At 49.8% G+C, this 21,177-nt stretch overlaps 1 long non-coding RNA gene across 1 annotated transcript; it reads right to left on the reverse strand.

Moving 5' to 3' along the window:
- Positions 1–19,444: 19,444 nt before the first annotated feature.
- On the reverse strand, positions 19,445–20,711 carry LOC119271304. The gene is made up of 2 exons (XR_005134479.1): positions 20,604–20,711; positions 19,445–19,746 (listed from the first exon to the last, which is right to left on the reverse strand). It is a non-coding gene; the product is annotated as an uncharacterized LOC119271304 (long non-coding RNA).
- Positions 20,712–21,177: the final 466 nt, after the last annotated feature.

Below are 21,177 nucleotides of genomic sequence, written 5' to 3' on the forward strand. Positions count from 1 at the left end.
TTTCGGTTCGGTGGGACGCGGAGAGCGCACAAAGAGCGAATCGAGGCGGTACACGCGAGCAGTTTTTACCCAGCTTCGGGCCGCACGGATGCGTAAAACCCTACTGCTACTTGTTTGTGTGTATTGAATTCTTGCTCAGGAGCGATGGACGCTGCCAGACCGAGCGTGAGAGTGTTCCTGGTGTTTCGAATGAGTCGAACCCCGAATGAGTCGAACCCCGAATGAGTCGAACCTCCTCTACGTTGCGCCTGGGCCTCCTTTTATACTTTCAAGGGGTCACCGACAGGTGGCAACGTAGACTAGAAGGGTAAAAATGGAAAAGGATGCGGTAGGTGCAGCTACCGCTACTGTGGACACAGTGCACCCTACCTAACTCTGACGGCAGGGGACAAGGGCATTGAATGCCCGTCTGTGTCGCCTACACAGTACCGAAACGGACCGCTAGGGACGCCACCGTTTGCCACGATGGTTATCTTGTCAGCCCCTGCTTGCCACCGCGCACCCCTAGCTGCACGGCCTCCTGCCACGTGCGCTTGGGAGAGTCCTAGAGCGACACGTTGGCAGGTGAGCTGGAGCGCGGGCACGAAGTGGGGGTTTCCCGCGGCAAGCTCCTTGCCGCGGTCGTCGTTTTGTCGTGTTTGGGAGCTTGTCGCTCACCGGGCCTTGCCGGGACGCGCGGCGCGTTGCGGCAAGCTTTCTTGGTATGCCTTGAGTGGCCTCCCCGGCAAGCTCCTCTTGCCGGGGTCTTGTCTCTTCCCGGCAAGCTCCTCTTGCCGGGGCCTGGGTCGGCCTTCCCGGCAAGCTCCTCTTGCCGGGGCCTTGGTTGGCCTTCCTGGCAAGCTCCTCTTACCGGGGTCTTGGTTTGAGTACTTTGTTCTTGAATGGTCTTCAAGGGAACCACGGAGGGTCTTGGCGGTCACCCGGCAAGCCTTGCCGCGGGATGCTGCGACCGCCCGTGCACAAGTTCGGGGTACTAGGGTACCCCTACTCTAGTACACCGACAGGAGCCACCGGGCCTGGGCCAGACACGGTGCCGAGCGCTGTTGGGCCAGGCCCAAAACAGTGCACGGGCACGCGCGGCCTAAGTCACGCCGCATATCTCTCCGCTCCCACCGCGCACGCCCAGAACGGCACGCGTCAAACGCGGCGTCATGGGTGACGCGGGCGGCGTGCGCGGGGCTAAGCCCCTCGAGCATGCGTCAGGCCATGATGATGGGGACGGTTCACGCCCTCCTCCCTCAACGGAGGTAGGCGTGGGGGCGTGGTGCATTTACTGGACGGGGCCGGTGCGCGATTTTTGGGAGGTCCACTCCCCGCGCTCACGAGGCGGAGCGAGGCCGCCTCATCCGTCGCCTTGGTTCTGCATCCCCGCCACGCGGCTCCCATGTGCTTGGAGTCGTGGACGGTGGAAGTGGGAGACTGGGCCGTCGCGAGCAGAGGCAGCGGTTTGGCCCTGACTCCCTGCTCTTCCCGTGCCTTGATTCGCTGAGCGGGGCGGCCGAGCCCCCACCTCGCTCCTTTATAAAGAGCGGGAGGGGAGCACAGAAACCCGCACTCTCTCATCTCCTCCTTTCTTCAGCTTCTGCTCCCCTTTCTCTCATTCGCTATGGAGAAAGGGAACCCAGGCCCTTCATCGGTGGCGGCGAAGGTCGCCGCCAGACAGCGCACCTCTCCCTCTCCCGCGCCCGTGGTGGCAGAGCCAGCCATAAGGGGAAGAGGGAGGGGGCGAGGTCGCGGACGAGGTCGAGGACGAGGTCGAGGCGCTCAGGGAAGAGGCGGGCGGCGCGGCGCGGCAGCTTCGCCTCCGCCGCCGGCTCCTCCCCCCACGGTGGTCCATATAGGGGACGACCCTTGCGAGTTCTTCGTCAAGCTGCGCCGGGCTCCTCGTCGTCGCCTCCGGCTTCCAGCTCCGTTTGCGAGTGCGATGGAGTTGGACCCGCCCGAGACACTGAGGCTGCACATGAGGGGCTGTGTGATCAGCGGCACGCGAGTCCGCGTTGTATTCCCGGCCCCTAATGTGATGTATCTTGATCGAGGGTGGAAGACGTTCGCCCGTATCCACAGCCTGATGGAGGGGTTCACCCTCCATTTTAAGTTGATGGAGGGCGATCTCCTCTCCGTCAAAGTCTTCGGGTGCTTCGGCACTCGGGCGAAGTGCTGCGTGGACAGCTCCTCCGATAGCGAAGGCTCCTCCTCGAGCGAGAGTGACGAGGAGGAGAGCGACAACGACGATGAGGGTAGCGGGCGGCGGGGTGACGGGTCCGACTAGGCGTCGGGCGCCGCTTCGCGCGGCACCGGCAACCCCATCATCCGTGTCGCCGGCTCCTTGAACTCCCCGGGGTCGTCTCCTTGGGTGGCTGGCGTAGGGAGGCTGCGGAAGGGGAAGAGGGCTGGCGACAAGGCCGTCAGGTCGGAGTACGAGGGCGTGGTGCCCTCGACAGCGTGCTGACGTCCTGCCGCCCCGTCTTCGAGCCCCACTTCCAGCGTCGCCATCGCCGTCCAGCCTTCGGACGGCCCCCAGGATGTTCTCTTGGTGTCTTCTGGCACCCGTAGTTCGCCTAGGCGCTCCTTTTTCCCTTTTCGCCTCCTTGACCTGCCTCCTGAAGAGAGGGACAGGAAAGGGATTACGGGCATCTTATCTTTTTAATTTGTAAGCCTTCGGGCCTTAGCTGCATCTAAAACTTGTAATCCTCTCTTTCATGTTTTTCATCCTCTATGTACTGTACCTGAGTGGGATGTTTTTTTTAATGAAAAGGGGGGATGCTTGCCGGGTTATTTGTCTCGCGGGTTGAACCCACGCCAAGGAGCAAATCCTTGGTATCCCTCGGACAGACATTTCATCTCCCGGCAACAGGCCCTGCCGCCTTCCCACGTCGCTCGTCCTTTCTCACGCCTTTGACGGAGGCGGGAACAAGGTGGGTGCGGTCTCCTCGTTTCATCCCTTTGCTGCCGCGACTACGACCAAACTTGGCCCCGGGAACGAGCCCCAGGGCCTAGAGTTGAGGGAGCACGGCAGTTTTCGGGAAGAAACGCGGTTTCGCATTCCCCAGTCCATAAGAGGATGCATGATGAGGGATGAAAGACTTATCTGATATTGCAGCCCCCGGCAACTCTGGTTTGCCGTGGACGATTCTTGGCACTCGCAGCCCCCAGCGATACTGGCTTGCCGGAGCCTAGGTGCCGGCGCTGCCAGTCATGTCATGGGAACACTTTATTAGAGGCGCGACGAGTTATTTTTGTAATATAACTCTATCTTAGGCAAAGAATTGCTGTGTTACTTCCTTTACTCGACTCTTGGCTTTGTATGGTTCTGCCCTACGCTTTCTAGGGAAACTTGCCGGTGCAGGCACCCTTGCCGCGAGCGCCGAGTGCGGAACTTCAGCAGCCTGCTGGCGGGGTCGCTACCGACAAGCAACCTTTTCGCAACTAGTTGCAGCTCACTTAAGTTGTTGAGCGGACTCGAAACAAAGTAAGGGCGCTAGCGGCTCACTTAAGTTGCTGAGCGGACTCGAAGCAAAGTAAGGGCGCTAGCAGCTCACTTAAGTTGTTGAGCGGACTCGAAACAAAGTAAGGGCGCTAGCGGCTCGCTTAAGTTGCTGAGCAGACTCGAAGCAAAGTAAGGGCGCTACTAGCTACGAGTTGGTTCCTCCGCGCACAGGTTTTCCATACAAAGCATGGTCGTTCAAGGAAAATAACTCAAAAACTTAAAAAACTGATTGCTCAAGCTTTAGCAACTTAGCTTTTCTGTCTTCTGCTTCCCGGCAAGGAGGAACTTTCTTGAACGGCCTGGTCCACACCATTATCTTCTCCTTCCCCCCCGGTAAACCTTGTGGGCGAGGGAACCTTCCTTCTTTTGAGAAAGAAACAGAGAAATAAAGTAATGATATGGAGCCTTGGGCTCGTTATCGCTTACCGGGTTCTGGTGCTGCACAAAGTGTCAGATAACATATGCGAAAAAGGATTATAGCATAAAAAACTGACAAGATGTGCGGGGCACATGAACTTTACTGGTGCACGGGGTCTGCGCCCGGCTCTGTACAAAGGATTACATGCAACAGCGGCAAGACTTGTACAGAAAGGTGGTTGCCGGAAAAGCTTCCGGCAACCGCGCCCTACGGGTAAAACTTACGAAGATGTTCAATGTTCCAGGAGTTGCTCACCGGAATGCCATCTTCGGTCTCAAGGCGGACAACGCCGGGCCTAGTGAATCGTTTCACCCGATAAGGGCCTTCCCACTTCGGCGTCAACTTGTTGGAATTCTTGGCGGACTGAACACGCCGAAGAACAAGGTCGCCTTCCTCGAGACTCCTGGCATTGACTCTGCGGCTATGGTAGCGGCGCAGAGCTTGCTGGTAGCGGACAGCTCGCACAACAGCCTAGAGACGGTCTTCCTCAAGGAGCAGTGCGTCATCTTGCCGCAGCTGCTCTTGCTCGAGCTCATCATAAGCGAGCACTCGAGGTGACCCGTAAACGAGTTCCGTGGGGAGAACTGCCTCCGCTCCATAGACTAGAGCGAAGGGTGTCTGGCCAGTGGCTCGATTTGGCGTTGTCCTGATCGACCAAAGAACCACCGGCAGCTCCTCGATCCAGTTTCTTCCGCACTTGTGCAGCCTGTCGAAAGTTTTGGTCTTGAGGCCTCACAGCACTTCAGCATTTGCCCTCTCCACTTGACCGTTGCTTCTCGGATGAGCAACAGAAGCGAAGCAGACCTTGGCGCTAAGATCTTGGACGTACTGCATGAAGGTGCGGCTCGTAAATTGCGTGCCGTTGTCGGTGATGATCCTGTTAGGGATCCCGAAACGGCAAACAATCGACCTGAAGAACTTGACTGCTGACTGTGCTGTCACCTTCCTCACTGGTTCCACTTCCGGCCACTTTGTGAACTTGTCGATGGCGACGTACAAGAACTCAAAGCCCCCGACAGCTCGGGGAAAGGGGCCGAGGATGTCGAGCCCCCAGACCGAAAATGGCCAGGATAAAGGGATCGTCTGGAGAGCTTGAGCTGGCTGGTGTATCTGTTTGGAATGGAACTGGCACGCTTCACACTTGGTTACTTGTGCAGTTGCATCCTGGAGGGCTGTCGGCCAGAAGAAACCTTGCCGGAATGCTTTGCCGGCAAGTGCTCTTGCGCCAATGTGGTGACCACATATGCCTCCATGTATCTCTGCCAACAGCTGTTGTCCATCTTCCCGGCGAATGCACTTCAATTTCACACCGTTGAGTCTTATTCTGTACAGTGTGTTGTCGACAAACTTGTACATACTTGACTGCCGGGCTATTCTTTCCGCTTCTTCTTGCTCTTCGGGAAGCTCTCCTATCTGAAGGAAACGGACAATCTGCTGCGCCCATGCTGGAGCTTGTGGCTCGACAACAAGGACTAAAGGCGTATCTGTTGCTGCGGGAACATCCGCTTCTACGGCAAGAACCTGTGGCTCTGCCGGAGCGTGATGCTCCCCGGCAAGCTTGCCGGAGCAAAACTTGTCGGGAGCGTCTGCTTCAACGGAACAAACCAAGAGGTTCGCCGGAGCAGACTGCTCCTCAGCACTCTTGGCGTCGATCCTGGGGACCTTCTTGACGGCGGCTCCGGGAAGCTCTGCCGGAAAGTAGTCATCAGAAACCAACTTCCTCTTCTTATTCTGTCCAGTTGATGGTGTCACGGATGGTTGAGTCAGCTTGAGCACAAAGATCCCTGGTTCCACAGGCAACTTTAGTGCAGCGCACTTTGACAGGCCATCAGCAATGTCATTCTGAGCTCGTGGAACGTGTTCCATTTGCAGGCCGTCAAAGTGTGCTTCTAGCTTCCTCACTTCATCAACATAAGCTTCCATCAATGGACTCTGGTAGTTCTTGTTCACTTGGCGGACGACAAGCTGCGAGTCACCCCTTACAATGAGTTTCTTGATCCCAAGGTCGGCTGCGATTCTGAGTCCGGCAAGCAAACCCTCATACTCTGCAGTATTGTTCGTAGCTTGCTCCTTGGGAAAGTGCATCTGGACTACGTACTTGAGGTGCTCTCCGGTGGGTGCGATAAGCAGCACGCCAGCACCGGCGCCTTGTAGCGAGAAGGCATCATCAAAGTACATCAGCCACTCTTTGCTTGCCTCTTTGACGGGGATGCTCGTCTCTGGAATTTCTTCGTCTGGGGTTGGCGTCCACTCTGCTATGAACTCTGCCAATGCCCTGCTTTGGATCGTTGCAGTGCTCTCAAACTTGAGTCCAAAGCTTGACAGTTCCAATGCCCACTCGACAATCCTGCCTGTTGCTTCAGGATTCTGCAGTATCCTCTTCAGCGGAAAGCGAGTGACAACTGTTATCTCGTGTGCCTGGAAGTAATGGCGCAGCTTTCTCGAGGCCATGAGAAGGCCGAAAAGCAATTTTTGCACACCAGAATACCTCGACCTAGCCCCTTGGAGAAGGGAGCTGACGAAGTAAACTGGGCGCTGCACCATCTTCTTCTGCACCTCCTTGCATGCCTGCGCAGACTCAACTTTGTCGGGGCCAGAGCTTGTCGGAGAAGCCCCCTGCTTGTCGCTGGATTCACTTGTGGCGGTCGCTGGCTCATCATCCGCCTCCCTCTCCGCTACTAACGCAGCACTAACCACTTGATTGGTAGCCGCTAGGTACAGCAACAACTTCTCTTGTGGCTTAGGTGCGACAAGTATTGGAGTGGAGGACAGGTATCTCTTCAAGTCCTGCAGCGCATCCTCCGCTTCCGGAGTCCATTTCATTGGACCTGCCTTTTTCAATATTTTGAAAAACGGCAGGGCGCGCTCAGCAGACTTAGAGATGAACCTGCTGAGAGCAGCCACGCAACCGGCAAGCCTTCGCACATCCTTGACGCGCTTCGGTGCTTCAATCTGCTCGATGGCCTTGATCTTGTCGGGGTTGGCTTCAATTCCCCGCTTAGATACGAAGAACCCGAGAAGCTTGCCGGAAGGGACTCCAAACACGCACTTCTCGGGGTTGAGCTTGAGGTTGATCCTGCGCAGATTTGCAAAAGTTTCTTCTAAATCTTGGATCAGGGTAGCCTTGTCCTTGCTCTTGACCACTATATCATCCATGTAGGCTTCCACATTTCTGTGTATCTGTGGCTCAAAAGCGACATGGACTACCCTTGCAAATGTTGAACCAGCATTCTTCAACCCAAAGGGCATCCGCACAAAACAGTATGTGCCGCAAGGGGTGATAAATGCGGTTTTTTCCTCATCCTCTTCTGCCATGAAGATTTGATGGTATCCTGAGTATGCATCAAGAAATGAAAGCAAATCACATCCAGCTGTGGAGTCAACAATCTGGTCAATGCGCGGCAAGGGAAATGGATCTTTGGGACAAGCTTTATTGACATCAGTGAAGTCTATACAAAGCCTCCATTTCCCGTTCGCCTTGCGCACGACTACAGGATTGGCCAACCACGTGGGATGGAGCACTCCTCTGACAAGGCCTGCTGCTTCCAATTTCCTGATCTCTTCTGCAATGAACTCTTGGCGCTCCACTGCTTGCTTCCTGACTCTCTGCTTGACGGGCCACGCATGAGGACAAACGGCAAGGTGGTGCTCGATTACTTTCCTGGGAACACCGGGGATATCAGATGGTTGCCATGCAAACACGTCGACATTCGCCCACAGGAAAGCAATGAGCGCGCTTTCCTATTTGGGGTCAAGCGTGGCACTGATGGTGAAGGTACCACCAGTGCCGTCCTCCTTGGCGGACACCTTCTTGGTCTCGGGTGGAGCTGCCATTGTCTTCTTGCACTTGCCGGTGGAGCTCGATGGTGCGTCCTCGACGGTAGCGCAGCACTCCGAAGAGGTGCGCTTGCCGGAGTAGGCATCAGAGCTCTTGCCGGACTTGGTCTTCTTCTTCCCTCCGGGAGCTTCAGCGGCAAGTGTGTTGTGATCAGCTGCGGCTGCGGCTTCCCGGTAAATCTTGTCGGCGCAGATAAGGGCATCCTTCTTGTCGCCGGGGACAGAGATGACACTTATCGGGCCTGGCATCTTGAGCATGTTGTATGCATAGTGAGAGGCCACCATAAACTTGGCGAGCGCTGGACGGCCAAGGATCCCATTGTAAGGCAATGGAAAATCGGCAACGTCAAATGTGACCCTCTCAGTTCTGAAATTCAGCTCGCTGCCAAATGTGACCGGCAGTGTGATCTTCCCCTTCGGATTGCTCCTTCCCGGGTTGATTCCTTGGAATGTGCCGGTCTCTTCGAGCTCGCTGTCAGGGATCTGGAGTTTCTGAAGGACCGCGGAGGAGATCAGATTCAAGCCGGCCCCACCGTCAACTAGCATCTTCGTGACCTTGAGGTTGCGGATAGTTGGTGAAACCAACATCGGCAAGCACCCGACCGCAGTTACGCGATCAGGGTGATCCTCAATGTCGAAGATGATAGGCGTGCTGGACCATTTCAGAGGCTTGCGTGACTCTACGGATGGTTCCGCTGCATTAACCTCCCGCATCCACTGCTTGAGTTGGCGGTGCGAAGTATGCAGAGAAGCACCACCGTCAACGCACAGGACCTCTGTAGCTTTCTGAAATTCCTGCTCATCGGCCTCATCATCATCCACGTCTTCATCATCGTCGTCGTCTTCATCCTTGTCGCGGCCGCGGGGAGGTCTATCTCCTTGCCGCTGCTTGGCCTTGCCGCGGCGTCCTCCTCGGCCGGGACGTTTCTTGCCGGATCCACCAGTTCCTTCTTGGGCCTTCTCCTTGTCGCGCCGCTCGTACTCAGCTTTCTGTTGCTCAACGAGCTGTTCGACTCTCTTGCAGTTCTGGAGATCGTGACCCTTGGTGTAGTGAATCTTACAATACTGCTTGCCGGAGCTGTCCTGCTTGTCGGCGGCCGCCACAGGCTTGGCCTCCTTGTCAGAGCCACCAGCTTTAGCTTCCTTGGCACCACCTCCGTTGCCGGTCTGCTCGACAACTAGCACTTCCTTGCCCTTTTTCCTTCTGTTGTTCCGCCACCGGCCTTTCCTTGTCGGGGTGGCATCCTCACTGTCGGATCCTTCTGCTCCTGTACTCTCTTCGGGGAGCCTCCTCCCCTCTTCAGCGCGTGCACACTTGTCGGCTAGGGCGTAAAGCTCGCTGACGTCTCTGATCTTACTCATCGCCATCTCCTCCCTCATCCTTCGGTTCCGCACGTTCTGATGGAACGCGCTGATGATCGCGGCGGGGCGGACGTCTGGGATGTTGTGCTGTACACGGCTGAATCTCTGAATGTACTTGCGCAGTGGTTCTCCTTCCTTCTGGGCGAACAGATGAAGATCGCTCTCTTGGCCATGTGGCTTGTGGCCGCCTGTAAAGGCGCCGACAAACTGATGGCACAGATCAGCCCAGGAGGATATGGAGTTGTCCGGCAAGTGCATGAGCCAGGATCTGACATTGGGCTTGAGCACCAGCGGGAAGTAGTTGGCAAGGATCTTGTCGTCCCGTCCCCCGGCAGCCTGCACCGCGATGGTGTAGATGCTGAGAAACTCCGACGGATGCGTCTTGCCGTCGTACTTCTCTGGTACGTCTGGTTTGAAGTTCTTTGTGCTGGGCCACTGGACTTGCCGCAGCTCACGGATGAACGCAGGACAACCTACCGCGTACAGCAGATCGCCTGGTTCCCCTGGCGCATGCATATCAACAGAGGGCCCAGCGCGCTTATCGGATTGACGTCGCGCTTCTCTTCGGCACTCGATGCGGGTTCGAGCGTCTTCTTGTTGTCGTTCATGGAGAACTTGGCGCTGGTCGCGACGAGCTCGTGGGTCCGACGACGCGGTGGAGCCGCTGTCGGGGTGGACCCGGCGAGTCGGCGATTTTGGCCTTCGTAGTGGAGAGTGCATGGAAGTCGCACCTCCCCCGGTCTTGTTGCCATCGGCTCGCGTCCGGCTGTCCTGCCGCGGCAGCGAGGTGCTTGGTTGCCGCGCAGTGTCGCCGTTGGCGAAGCCGATGAGGCTCTGGATAGTGGCCCTCCATTCGTCGGTCTTGTCCGCCGTCGGAGGATAGTCTAGGAGCAGTTGAGCTCGCGCCAAGGCTTCTGCTGGAGTGGTGGGCGGCAGAGGTGAACGGTGCGAGGAGTGGGGCGTGCTCGGACTCCTAACCACGTTAGAAGGAGCAGTCCCCCGTCCAGGCGACCGTACTTCGCTCGAGCCAGCATGTTGACGTGCATGTTGGTCTTGGACGCCACGAGAACCACCAGCTTGATCTTGGCCCAGCGGGCGTATGGCGCTGCGAACGCCATGACGCTGCTGGTCCCGCGCCTCCTGAGAGGGGCGCGGTGCGCGCATGGACGCCGAGGTCTGTGCCGCCTTGTCCTTGGACTTGGCCGCACTGAGGGCTCCCTCGTCGACGCCCATTCTTCCGCCGGCGTCCACTCCACCACCCGTTTGCTCCGGAGGCGGTGAAAGCGGCGCAGACGGAGCAGCTGCCTCCGAATCCTTCTTCTTCGGTGGCATGTCGATGAAGACGATGAAGATTTAGCTCGCGTGCACGCCGGATCGGGTTCGCGCAATCTCGACGCCCCCTACCTGGCGCGCCAAAGGATGTCGGGGGGAGACTGATCCACCAACACCTATGGGGACAGGGCCCCTTTCGGTTCGGTGGGAGGCGGAGAGCGCACAAAGAGCGGATCGAGGCGGTACACGCGAGCAGTTTTTACCCAGCTTCGGGCCGCACGGATGCGTAAAACCCTACTGCTGCTTGTTTGTGTGTATTGAATTCTTGCTCAGGAGCGATGGACGCTGCCAGACCGAGCGTGAGAGTGTTCCTGGTGTTTCGAATGAGCCGAACCCCGAATGAGTCAAACCCCGAATGAGTCGAACCCCGAATGAGTCGAACCCCGAATGAGTCGAACCTCCTCTACGTTGCGCCTGGGCCTCCTTTTATACTTTCAAGGGGTCACCGACAGGTGGCAACGTAGACTAGAAGGGTAAAAATGGAAAAGGATGCGGTAGGTGCAGCTACCGCTACTGTGGACACAGTGCACCCTACCTAACTCTGACGGTAGGGGACAAGGGCATTGAATGCCCGTCTGTGTCGCCTACACAGTACCGAAACGGACCGCTAGGGACGCCACCGTTTGCCACGATGGTTATCTTGTCAGCGCCTGCTTGCCACCGCGCACCCCTAGCTGCACAGCCTCCTGCCACGTGCGCTTGGGAGAGTCCTAGAGCGACACGTTGGCAGGTGTGCTGGAGCGCGGGCACGAAGTGGGGGTTTCCCACGGCAAGCTCCTTGCCGCGGTCGTCGTTTTGTCGTGTTTGGGAGCTTGTCGCTCACCGGGCCTTGCCGGGACGCACGGCGCGTCGCGGCAAGCTTTCTTGGTATGCCTTGAGTGGCCTCCCCGGCAAGCTCCTCTTACCGGGGTCTTGTCTTTTCCCGGCAAGATCCTCTTGCCGGGGCCTGGGTCGGCCTTCCCGGCAAGCTCCTCTTGCCGGGGCCTTGGTTGGCCTTCCCGGCAAGCTCCTTTTGCCGGGGTCTTGGTTTGAATACTTTGTTCTTGAATGGTCTTCAAAGGAACCACGGAGGGTCTTGGCGGTCACCCGGCAAGCCTTGCCGCGGGATGCTGCGATCGCCCGTGCACAAGTTCGGGGTACCCCTACTCTAGTACACCGACATGGCCTTTACGTAGCGGCTCATCCGAGGCCAGTCCAGTTGCGACCGACCGTGCATGTATGTGACCGCGTGCAGGTGCAGGGCTAGAGCCATTAGCCAAAGCCAGCCATGCATGCACGCAGCTGCGTCGTTAGTCATGGACTGGATGGCCGCTGGCTAATGACCTATCTGCCAGGCAGCTACCTTAGCTTAGCTCACCTAGCTAGCTGCTAACCTAACAATAATTGGGCTGATCATGCATGAGCAGATCCACGGATCGGCTGCACCAGTCAGTTGTTACCACTAGATAGATCGTCTTTTGGCAGCTGCGGCGCCGCAGACGGATGGTGACAAGAGGCGCAGATTTCTGCCGATCGACTCACCCACCGGCCACATGCATGCGCATCCATCTAGGGACGATCAGAGGATGCGCAGGAAGGTTTTTATCTAACATGGGTGACACCGTGACAACATAATTTTTGGATCGGACTATCATCTCCCTCGACAAATCGACATAGCCATAGCTGGCGGCGGCAGATTCTGGAGCATGCACATGCGATGCACGCTGAGAGTCCGCTAGACCGGTTATTGATCTCGGCTCACCGTGGGCGGCTTGCTAAGATCATCGGATTAGATGGTGTGCATAGTGCGTTGTCTGGACACATCATCAAGCTAATAGGTGCAGCGACATAAATCGTCAGGAAGGTGGCTTTGGGTAGATCCATATATTTATTTTTGTCACTCTGTTGAATAATAAAATGGCTATGTGCATTGCTCGATGCAGGGATGGTGTGTATCCTCCTTTTCAAAAAAAGCTTACAACTCTGTTGCTGATATGTCGTTTTTTTGTCAGATAGTTCGTGTTTTGGTTGTGCACATCCTAGATATGCAGAGAATGGGTGTTGGTCATCATGATTGTATCTGCCTGATGCTATATTTTAAATTAATAAAAGCCCTCTTTATAAAAAAAATTATGCATGCGCATACATCCATTCTCAAGGGACCCATCGGAGGAGGAAGTAGTACAAAACTAAAGCTAAAGCTAAAACTAGGGATCAAGTTTGTTCCAACCCACTGATTGGACTCAATATTTAATCTAGAGCAAGTACTTCTGTTTTTTCGCCTGTTTTCTTTTGATAACTCTTCTTGGAAGAGCTAGTGAGGATAGGGGAAAATAACAATATTATATAGGCCAGGACAATCACTCGCTCTTGCTCTTGCAGAGAATATATTGATGAGACAAGATGGGCACGCTCCAAGGGAAAGGACCAAAGAAAGACCAAAGCTAATGCCAAGGACGATCCCCCTCTCGCTCTCTGCCAAACTGATGAGCGCCAACTAAACTAAGCTAACCAATAGCACCAACTTAATTCGCTACGAGATTTTGCCGTCTTCTCTGGCGTCCAGCAGCTGCCTCTCGATCTCTGTTTTTTCCCCTCTGCACACTCACACGTACGTAAGCTGTCGTCTAGCCTTGAGAATCAAACAAGAACAGCTATTTCAGAGTTAGTTGATTAGGGCTTTGTTATGTATAGACCGGGTGTGAAGTCTTTGCAGTTGTATCGCTTTGATGCCACAACCGAGTCAATAAATTCCTTCTATTTGTATCAGAGTTTCATTGGCAATGCCCCCTTGATAAACGAAAACAAGAAAAAAGAACTTATGGCCGTTAAATTCCACGCATATTTTTGTTCATTGACCTTTGCCAAAGCCGTACGGTTGATGATGTGGCGGTGGTCTTGTTCACGTGGCAGGTCCTGTACCTAATAATCTGAAGATACAAATACTTTTTTTTGTGGGTCTGAAGATACAAATACTGAAATGTCATGTATCATATCCACAATAACCAATAAATCTCCCAAGAATATATACATAGTGGGGAATAACAAGAAACATATATTATTCTTAACCACTCATCCTCAATTTCATTTGCCACCTGGGATATGTCCATATTCTCAGACATGCATGTGAGATAATATCGCATCTGCTTTTATCCCTGCTTAGCAGTGGTTAATCCACATCGAATTTCAGCTAAGATTTTGCAATTGGATCATGTCCCTCTGTCCAGTGCTTGTGGTAGCACAAAAGGAAATAAAAGGAGACTAACATTTATGCTCATGGGACCCTTGCTGGATGAAGAAGCTACAAGGAGATAAGTGTGACAGAGGCAGTTTTATACATGGTTTGGCTTATATGGATGCGTATGAATCAGTCGACAGGACATGCCAAATTAATGGGGCACTTGGCAAATTGATCATGTCCTCATGCCCCCTCCCTTCAATACGCTCGATTGCGATTGACGATGATTTATAACTTTTCATTTTAATTAGTGCCCTCTCCTATGGTTTTCCTAGTTTCCGCCATAATTGTTCCAAGAAAAATCTCGTCGGAAAGAGAGACTAAAGGCAGCAATAACTCTCTGATGCATCATGCTATACATGTGATGTAGCTTTTCTCAAGGGTACACTTGGGAGTATTGATCATTCAGTTATACAATGATCAAATTTGGAAACAATGTCTACATCAACAAGTTTATAAATATCTGTGATATTTGCTGAAGGGATGTAGAATCATTTACCACGAAAATTTCCAACCAAAATAAAATAAAATAAATACCAGAGGACTTGCACCGAATCTTCATGCCATACCTTGATTAGTCTACCGAAGTAGTACGCTGCAAAGGGAGGTAAGGAAAGAAGAAAAAGGAAGAAGGAAAATGCTCGAGCTAGACATACTATACATCCTCTAGGATTTCATCATGATAGACAACACATTTTCACAAGCATATCCTAACTGCTTTTTTCCACAACGACCGCCTCACATGCCCAACAAAATGTCCTGCTTCCGATCAATGGTGCCGGAGAAGCAACAAAGCCCGGTGTCTCCTCTTTTTTGTCCACCAGAAGGGGAGTGCACTAACTAGTTTGCACATGGAGCTAGCCAATGTGTTTTCTTGTCCTACATTGAGAGGTTGTGACACCGAAATGACAAAATCTCCAAGTGCATGATCCTTGCATAGCATTGTTCATGTGCTGCATATAGATGTGTCTTTCTTCCCATTGAGCTCTTAGTGCTGGAGGTCCTGTCAGCTAGGAGATGTGCACACTACACTCCATCCCCTCTCCCTATTCTTTCTCCTTTGTATGTACTAGCTATCAACCAACTAGCTCAGCAGCCTCGCAGCCTCACCAAGGGACATCACATGCATTACCACCCTCAACACCCACCACCCTCACACACTTTGTCCTAATGCTTCCTATATAACCTAGCTATCTAGCTGCTATGTCTGAGGTGCAACATGTACAAACGCTTCCATTGGTGAGAGTTTGCTCCATGGACGATGATTAGCATGATCTACTCCCCCATACGTATGTGTATGTGTGCGTCGCCAATTTCTACAACATGATAAATGTTTGGGCCTTGCTGTTGGGTATGTGTGCACCGACCGGACAAGTTGAGCAACCTGTTGGGACAAGGCAGGCAATGTCCTTGTGTTCATGAATTCTGGGGCTGTTTGCCCACTGTAAAATTTTTGGGTTGGTTCCCCACATCATGTGCCATCCACATGGAAGGCAATAACTTCCTAGTTCCAATTTGGGTTGTCATGTTTTCCCTGACAATGTTCCTAGACAATATGTGTTGGAGGCTTGGAATGCCCACATGGTGAGCCTCCATTTAGGAGTGATCACTATCTATCAGTTCCTTGTACGCATGCAAATAAGTTCTTTTGCCAGTACTACTACTCACTAGCTGTTCCATGATATGCTTTAGCATGATTGAACCATGTGTAACTGAAGATGGGACCTCCAATCAAACAATGGAAATCCAGAAAAAGGATGCTGCCGAACACATTCAACGCTTCCAGTGAGAAGTCGACACCTCAATGATCGCTAGGGACGAAGCCAGGTAATAGGCCATATATATGTCCAGAGCCAGATCTTTTTAGATTTTTTTAGTAAAGAGGCTATCACCCGGCTTTAAATTAATGAAATCTTTACAGCCAACAGTAGAACACAACACCACAACACACACACAACAAAGGAAATGACATAATACAGCGGAGGATAATATCCTCTAAGCCTCCGAGGCCGAACTCTTTCTTAATTAAGCTATATATGCATAGTACTAAAGTGATATTTGCTACACCATTTCCCCGTGGAGTGTTAAAGTTTTGATTGACTTTCATTACTAATCTTGAATTTGTCTCTGATAAACACATTATTTGTACACAATTTCTCAATCTTGGATCTGTTCCCCGACAAAGCATTCCCACGTCGGTTACTTTAGTAATCATTGCCTAGTTAGCCTCCTTTGGTTCATAGGATATGAATGTTATAGGAATAGGAAGATCATAGGAAGTGAGATGACATGTATCTCAATTCCTATATAGAAAGAGATGTCATTTGATGCATAGGATAGGAATTTTTCCATTGAGTCTTAGCTAATGTTTTTTTTTCTCCAAAATGTGAAGGATTGATTCCTATCCTACATATGAATAGGAATCCATTCCTACAAACCAAAGGGCTTCAAAGAAAAATTTTCTATGTAAATCCTATACTATAGAAATCCTATGAGATTAATGCGTGTCTAGCGGAGGAAGAGGACATGCAGGTTTTTTTTTCAATATGAAAGATGTTATACGTATCAAATTTATTCACGATACTTGTCGAGAGCACCGCCTATTCAGTTAAGACAACAAACGACGAACAAAGTTTGTATACACCCGGTGTTCTGCTATTCTAGAATGAGAAGGGTTATCTCTTTCCATTGTGTACAGTGGCGATCTTGCTCAGTGAACAAACAAGCGAGAACACATACGTAATCTCAGGGTTTTCTCTTTTAGTTTGATTCATTTCATGTTTGGTGTAATTAATTGTTTGGATTTTTGAACTTCGCCCTGTCATATAATATATATTATACCTCTTGGCTGGGATATATAACGGACCGATCAAATGTTCCACACCATTCTGTTGTTTCCTAGCGCGAAAATCGCGAGATCGACAACTCAACCAAAGCCACTCTATAGCACGAGCAAGCAAGATCAGATATGGCTAAGATTCGGTTCTCAAAACAGAAAATTTGAGATGGAATTGGCCTGCATGCATACTGTTGCTATCCTATATATGGCTAGCCAGCTATAGGACATGGATGTGGCATGTAAAGGCTAGCTGTAGAGAGACGGAGCCTGTCATGCTGCATGTTGTGTAAAGTTAGCCTGTGTGTTGTTGCCGATCGTAGTGACTAGTGACCTAGCTCTCTTTTTTCTTAGAGAGAGTACTTGCACACACTATAATTTTTGTTTTTTTGATCTCACACTATAATTTTTGTAGGGACACTATAAGTATGTTTAGGCTCTGATTAAACAGGGCGTACCATGCTAAATTTGACGGTCGGCACTAGGTGGGGACAAACATGGCATGCCGTGCTAATTTTTGACGGATAGGTGAGATTCTACATGGCCTTGCTCAAAGATTGATCTGCCTTTCAGTGGTGGTGACGACCTTTCGGTGACTCATCTAGTCATTCAGCCGTATCGGCATTTAGCCCAACCAAAATATATGGAAGATGATAAGTGACAAGATCCGACGATGCGATGAGCATGTTGCTCCATGCACTTGCACGTAGGAGTATCTCCTTGACGATCCACCTTACCCTAAAAGTTTCTTGTATTCATCCTAGCTTCTAGCTTAGCTAGTTTGCCTAGCAATTCAACTGTTTGTACTCGAAGAAGAAAAGAGAACCGATATGATTACCCTTTGATATATTGTCGAATGCCATGGTTAACATGTTGGTAACCGCTTGAGGGGGTGGTGTCTATGCTTGGTACCCATTGGAGTAGTTCAAAGAAAAATATTCATGTCACGAGTCATCGCCATGGATTATCATTAGACAAAAAAAAAGAGTAATGTTACACCTACGTAAAACAACTTAGGTGCTTTATTGGATGTATAAGAGGATGGAGGGGCCCACCCCCGAAATTCAGGGGAGGGGGGAGAGAATAATAGTTAGGAAGATTAAGTTACTTTTTCGTAGCTTGTCCGTAGATGGAGCAATATTGAAAAAAATATTGCTATTCCTGAAGTAGTAATTTACCTACATGTGTAGTAGTAGTATTTCTAGTACTAGATGACCAGTTGTGCCAAATGGCGCAAAGACCCGTTTAAAACCATGTTCGTGTTGAAAATGTTTGCATTTTTTCAATAACCGTATATTTGAGTACATTTGGTCAGAACTTATACCCCTATATATAAAGGAAATTAAATGCAAATATTTTCTTAAGATAATAATGCCACAAATTAGATCATCAGTAGGTCAAGATAGTTGAGTCTACAATTAGGAACTCCGAGTAGCTGTAAACTTGCATTAGAAAAGAGTAAACACAAGTGACACAATAAAATGTACTTAATACATGAACTCGTGAACATTGTATACAAGAGAAGTTAATAGAAAGTGGTCAATTACATCATATAATTTGGTTCTATACTCTTTTGTGTATATATCCTGAATGCTACGCCTTTGTGATCAACTCTTTGTCCTTCGAATCAAATGGCACAACTACTGCCCCTTGTGAAAAAAGAAAGGACTATGTAATACTCAAAAACGTAAAAGGAAAACATCATGTGATGCATCTCAACCTGCGCAAAACAATGTAAAAACCATACATGCTATCTAAATACTTTCATTGTCTACCAAAGCATAAGTAGCTGAGGGACCCTGTACAAAAGAATTGACAATTAGCAAGAAAGAAGCATGCCATCAGCTGTCTAGACAACAAAACATATTAAGCATCAGCTATTAAACAAAATCTTTTTTCCTAATAAGACAACATAGATATGAAATGGGCAAACTCTATTTTGCCATCTAGTTTATGAGCTAAAGTGGAAAGCTATGGTCACAAATGCATAAATAAGCAATATAGAGAATTAGTTAAACAGATTCTGTTTTCCCTTGAAATACCTGAAGGAGCCTGCTAATTCCACGTGTGCTTTGAAAAAAGTACAATGTATTACTTGTTTTAGTCGTGGGCAAACACATTCTACCTTATAATCTTTGATAATAAGATATACATAGTTTTGAAAAGGATGTGCATTTTTAGAAGCATGTGTATTTTGAAGTAATTTTCTGTGTGAGCAAGGATGCATGGTAAAAATTTATGGCCTTGCATATAAAAAAGAAACAGAGAAGGAAAAGCAATCAAAAAAGAAGAAAAATACAATGGAGCCGAATAGAGCCCTTGGAAGCATCTCACGGGGAAGTAATATGCCTGGGAAAGCAGTAGAAGACCAGCATGCAGGGTAGCCTGCTCATAGGCGTGCATAAAACCACATTGCACCGTGTTCCATGAGAAAGCCCTCAGTGGCACCCCCTCTGGGGCGGTGTGAAGACACTGTCAAAGCCCGCTATCTTGCTCCCTCCATATGCTCTAGATGACCAGAGAGATAAAAGCGTTTTGTTTTACTCACCCTGCATTCTTGACCAAGCATCCCACCACCAGGCCTGGAGAGCAAGATTAGTAGGGAGTGACCTCGTTTCAGAATCATTATAAAAATAAAAATAAAATACCTAAAGGCCGTCAATAGAAAAGAACACAAAATTCTTGAGTATTCACCGAGGCATCTATATGTAAATCTGGAAGAGACAAAAATCAAAGACATCACAACATAAAACAGGATAGAGAAATTCATCGAGATCGCATGGACATGCTGGCTGCGTGTATGAGTCAAATGTATACAGAAATGAGACCGAGAGGCCAACTTGTTGCTATTTCAATGCACACAAAGCCGTATCGTGTATGAATCTACAAATAGCCACAGTTTATGAATAAGGCGGAGCACAATTCTAAAATATTATTCGATGGAAGCTTTGATTACAAAACGAACAAAACGATTATATCCTACTGTTGTTCGAGGTTTCATAATTCAAGAAGAAAAACATTGTCTTTAACCAACAATACAACAATGTAACCGTGGACACACACAACAGCTGGCCTGGTTGCACTCGTCCAACTTGACAGCATGCCTCGAGTGCTCGCTTAGGGTGCCCCTACTGGTCTGGTTCCGGACATGGCTCAGGATGATGATGCCCAGCCGGTAGCACGACTGTCAAGGCTCATAAGAGCCGGGTCTTGAACACGAAGGGCCGGTTGACCCAGCCCTGCCAGGTCTTGAATGCCTACAACAACAAAGGTGAATAATCCTCTCAGTTACTAAAAAATATGTGTTGAGGATTTGGGCAATAGTGTCATTCCTGCAGCAGAAAAGAAATCTCCAGCATATTTGCCACTACTTTTTCCTGAAGATGCCACTACCTATTGTGAAGTTTAATATCAATGGACCAATACTCATTTCAAACTGCGAAAATAGAATGCCGATAGAGACCAATGATATTCAACTATCTAACAATCTCATGAGTTAAAAAGAGGAAGGCAAGAATATAGAAACATCTGCACTATTTGAGTACAGTTCAAACAAAATCTACATAGGTATACATAGGTAGCCATATGGAGCTGTAAACCAAGACAGAGGCCACCCAAGGTAGAACATCAAACAGTGACAAAGGTACATCAAAGCATTATATAGAACACTTTGCAATACACAGAGCAGAGAGCCTAATGCTTGAACTCTGATGGAGTTATCAATATAAGCTTTAAATACTATTGTGAAGGAGCTTTACCTAGGCTGTAGCACCGGAGTACATGAATCCAAAAAAACTAACCATTAGAATTAAGTCCCAAGAGCCTAGCTAGTATTTAGAAACCTATAACTCTGGGTGAACATAAGATAATTCATACAGTCAATCCGCTAATAACTAAGCAACACAACTAAGCAACACATAGTAGTTATCTTCCTGCTAGTAAAGAGAGCCAACCAAACAACCAATATGCCTAGGCTTCAGAAAAAAAAATTGCCTAAAGGAATAACCTTGGTAGATAATTTATAAATACACCTCGAAAATCATCACCAAGTTTAACAGGTACGTGTTAATTTAAATCAAGAGAACACACAAGGATCATGTAACATGGTTCTTACCTTCTACCATTTTGGAAATTATTGTACGCTGAAATCTACAGCTTCTGCCGGACAATGAACATATGTTAAGAAGAAAAGTATAGTTTAGGAAGGTGTGCACAACAAAATATGGAGTGCGAAAATTCCTCAGTTCTTCGGCTATCTATGAATCAAGCTTTTGGTCCTAGGATGCACAACCAATAAAAAAGCATTACAATTTTATAAGGCATGAACAACTGTACCTTGAAGCACGGTCAACATGCAGGACCTAGCTCGTAATTCTATTTAGGAATCATCATCTTCATAAAGTAACAAGTAAACTTGGTCATCCATGCACCGACTGTAGCTTGCTTGCTAATTTTCACCTATGTCACAAATAGGACAATCATGTTCAAACTGAAGGTGAAAGCAGTACACATTCAGTTTCTTATTTAATTTAGTATACTGATAAAATCTCTATGAAGAAGCAGACCAACTGCTGGAAATAAACTGGCATGGAACGAAATCAGTGCCACAAAACCATATAGACATGCATGCTTCGGCCTTGCAGATGATGATTGGGATATGAAAAAAAGATAGAAAAATGCATTGAAAG

Source organism: Triticum dicoccoides, chromosome 3A (assembly GCF_002162155.2).
Source record: "Triticum dicoccoides isolate Atlit2015 ecotype Zavitan chromosome 3A, WEW_v2.0, whole genome shotgun sequence".
Taxonomy (NCBI): Eukaryota; Viridiplantae; Streptophyta; class Magnoliopsida; order Poales; family Poaceae; genus Triticum; species Triticum dicoccoides.